This window comes from Frankliniella occidentalis, unplaced genomic scaffold, assembly GCF_000697945.3.
Source record: "Frankliniella occidentalis isolate FOCC.00 unplaced genomic scaffold, Focc_3.1 Scaffold52, whole genome shotgun sequence".
In the NCBI taxonomy this organism is placed as follows: Eukaryota; Metazoa; Arthropoda; class Insecta; order Thysanoptera; family Thripidae; genus Frankliniella; species Frankliniella occidentalis.
Window position 1 is genome coordinate 269,797 of NW_026267182.1, and position 3,086 is coordinate 272,882.

At 54.9% G+C, this 3,086-nt stretch overlaps 2 protein-coding genes across 2 annotated transcripts in view; both read left to right on the forward strand.

Annotated features, from left to right (window-relative positions):
• The window catches only part of LOC113205262 (cholecystokinin receptor-like), a 198,744-nt gene that overhangs the window by 109,814 nt on the left and 85,844 nt on the right, over positions 1–3,086 (forward strand). The window lies entirely within an intron of this gene.
• Positions 1–3,086, forward strand: part of LOC127749411 (uncharacterized) — an 11,155-nt gene that overhangs the window by 7,182 nt on the left and 887 nt on the right. The window lies entirely within an intron of this gene.

Genomic DNA, 3,086 nt, shown 5'->3' on the forward strand with positions numbered 1-3,086 from the left:
ATTACGAGCTTCGCTCAGCGAGCGACGCGGTGCAACAGGAGGGAAGAGGAGAGGGAGTAAGAGAGAGAGCTGTAAGTGTCGCTTTGTGCTCGTGACTCCAGCCGTACTCGACGCAGGGGCGCAGAAGAGGTGGTGCTCCATCAGGATATTAACTGCTGCCACCATTGTGTGCCATTTCGGCAATGACCTTTACGCACCTTCACCCCACTATGCCAAACTTCCTCGTTCTCATTTCAGTTGAAACCGGCTGCGGGACAAAAAGTTTCGACCGGAGGGTCATTCATAGCGCTGACCCAAACTCAAACACAAACCTCCTGGGGCGTATCAGTTAAATTGCTCTTGCTGCCATTTGCTCCATTATATCTATCTATATCGTAGGTCCCTTCAGTTTCAATTTGTTTTATTTTCCCCCGTTTTCGTTGTAAACATTGTAGTTGTTAGAGAAGTGCTGGGTATTGGACGGGGTGGGACACTGGCACTGTTAGTTAACCGAGTGAGACAGATGGGAAAATTGTGTTGTTTTTTTTTAAGACATAATATAAATCGTTAGCCGACACTACTAATGACCCAATCAATATTCTGAGGCTGTCGTGGCGCCCTCTAAAGTCCCCCACAAACATCTTTTGTGCGTGTATATTTTTCCTTTTCGTTGGTAACCTTCCGGCCGGAGTGGCTGGGTGCCGGCCGGAGTGGCCCGGGTGCCGGCTGGAGCCGGAGGCCTGGGGGGCGTGTGGAGACGAAGCAGGCGGAGCGGGGATGGCGTGGAGTGTGATTCAGGCGGGGGAAATGGGGACCGAAAAAGCGGACGACGGGTCTGGAAACGGGCGCCGGCAGCAGCAGCGGGCCATGTTCGAGCCGCCGTGACCCAAAAAGCCACGTGGAGCCCCCAGGGCCGGCAGACCCGGCGCTCTGGCCCTAGGGAAGTCGTTATAATCACCGCAAATTCCTCTCCGTATGCCTTAGGGCATGACGCTCTGGGGCCTACGGCGGGACGATGGCACTAATGGACCCACAGGAACACCCCAAAAAGGGTGGTGCGAGCCGGGGCGGCCCAGCAGCGGCCCAACAGCAGCCCGCCTCTGTGGTGGTCACAAAGTCTGTGTACTTTGCGGGGCGCTCTTCCCCCGGGGAGGTCAGCGTCCCTGCGACGGCCCTGCGCGTCGGGTCGCCGGGGCCACTCCCGGGGCGTGGGAAAAATAACATCATAACATGCATGTGGGGGCTTTTTCAGCTTTGCGCCGGTCGGAGCGCGCACAATCTCCGAGACCGCAAGGTTTGTCGTCGCTTATCTGCTTTCCCTCTCCTTTTCTCTCAAGCTGGTGTTCGCGGGACAGCCTTCCCCCCTCCCTCCCTCCCTCCTCATGCTTTTCGCGCCTTGATTACTCTAGATAATGTCACTCCGGGGCGCTCCCTGCAGTCAGTTGAAACCCACGCGACCGCTTGTCTCAGCCGCCGGGCGGGGGCTTTCCCTCTGTCTCTCTTTCTCTCTCCGCGCCACCCCCGCCCGCGACTCGACAAGGCCAGCCTTCAGTGTAACTTTGCAGCGTTGTCACGGCGCTGAAGAAGGAAGCCGCGGGCGCGGGGATGCGCAAAGGCGTCCCCAGCAAGGGCGGGGGCGGAGATGACCGCGGCGGCGGCGGACTCGTCTGACAAAGAACACCTCCGGTGCGCACGCGCGCGGTGGCGCGGCGGGACGGAAAGTGAAAGCGAGGAGAAGCCCGAGAGCCCGTGAAGAAACGGCAACCGTCCTTTATTTTCTTCTCCGAGCTCATCTGTCTCGTGTGTGAGGGTGTGTGTTGTAGGAGTGTGTATGTTTGGGTGTGTGTTTGAATGTGTGTGTAGGGGGGTGGGGGTTGTATCGTATCACGTAGGTAATGGATACCAGGGAACACTTCCACTCGCTAGCTTGACCAAAGCAGGAACACAGAATTCTTTTTGTTTTTAGTTTATCTGTGTTAACACATGAATCTTACCAACACTAACAAATGGATTGTTGCGTGACGAACCATTCAAAAGAAAAGTTAATCGTGAAAATTTCATCGTGTGCGACGACTTTATATTTTATAGTGTCGTTAAAAAAGAATCCACCCCTGTGATGGGCCCTTATTTAGAGGCAAACTTTTAAGAACTCGAAGGATGGGTGACCCAGAAAATCGCTTCTTTGGGACTTTGGAGAAAATACGCGTTATTTTCTGTAACAAAAATCCGTTCTCTTCACGAAAACAGTTTTTTAAACAACGAAAGTATCGTCAAATTTAACCATTACTTTTTTTGGACTGAAGAAAATCTTTCTGTGTTTCAATGAAAATTATGTTTGTGGCGTTTCAACAAAGTTTCAGTTCTTGAGTGCACATCACGATAAATAAAAGGTTGTCCGCATTCCGCAACTTTACAGGGAACAAAAGGTTTTCAAAGAGTCTGAGGGTAGAGAAGAATGAAGAGATGGTCCTATTAACGTCATCGTTGATAGATTTCCCCGGAATGTTGGAGTTCCCAGAACACGCCCCAGCGAGTGGTCCGGAGGCAAGAGGTGTGGGGGTTGGGGAGGTGGTGTCGAACGCGGGCAGCGCTGTGTAGCGCTGATTTTGCGCAGAGTTGTGCTGCCCCACTCTTTTACCCCGCCACCCACTTACTTTCTGGCCCCCGCGCCCCCTCCTCTATTTTCCCAATCGACCCCGCGTGCGCGCCCCTTATTTCGCACTCTACGAAAACTTTTGAGACGAAAAGTGATATCACGACGACAGTCTATGGCTGGCCGGCCCACCACCTCCTTCCCGACTGGCGTCAGGCCCCAGCCACGCGCGGCGCGCACGGACCCGCGCCACGACAGGCACGATATGCTCAGCGGCCTACCCATGCGTGAAGGGAGCCGGGCGGGCTGACACACATGCAGAAGCGGCACCCACGCGGCAGCGGCAGCCGCACGCTGTCACGTCTCGCCGGATACGGACCGCGGCTCAGAGTCCTTTATCCCGCCTGATCTGATCATACAAGTCGTCTCCCAGTGTGTGTCTCTCTCTCTCTCTTACTCCTTCGCCTTCCTGACATTCGCTTCCGTCTCCTACTCGCGGGTCTCTCCCCCCCCC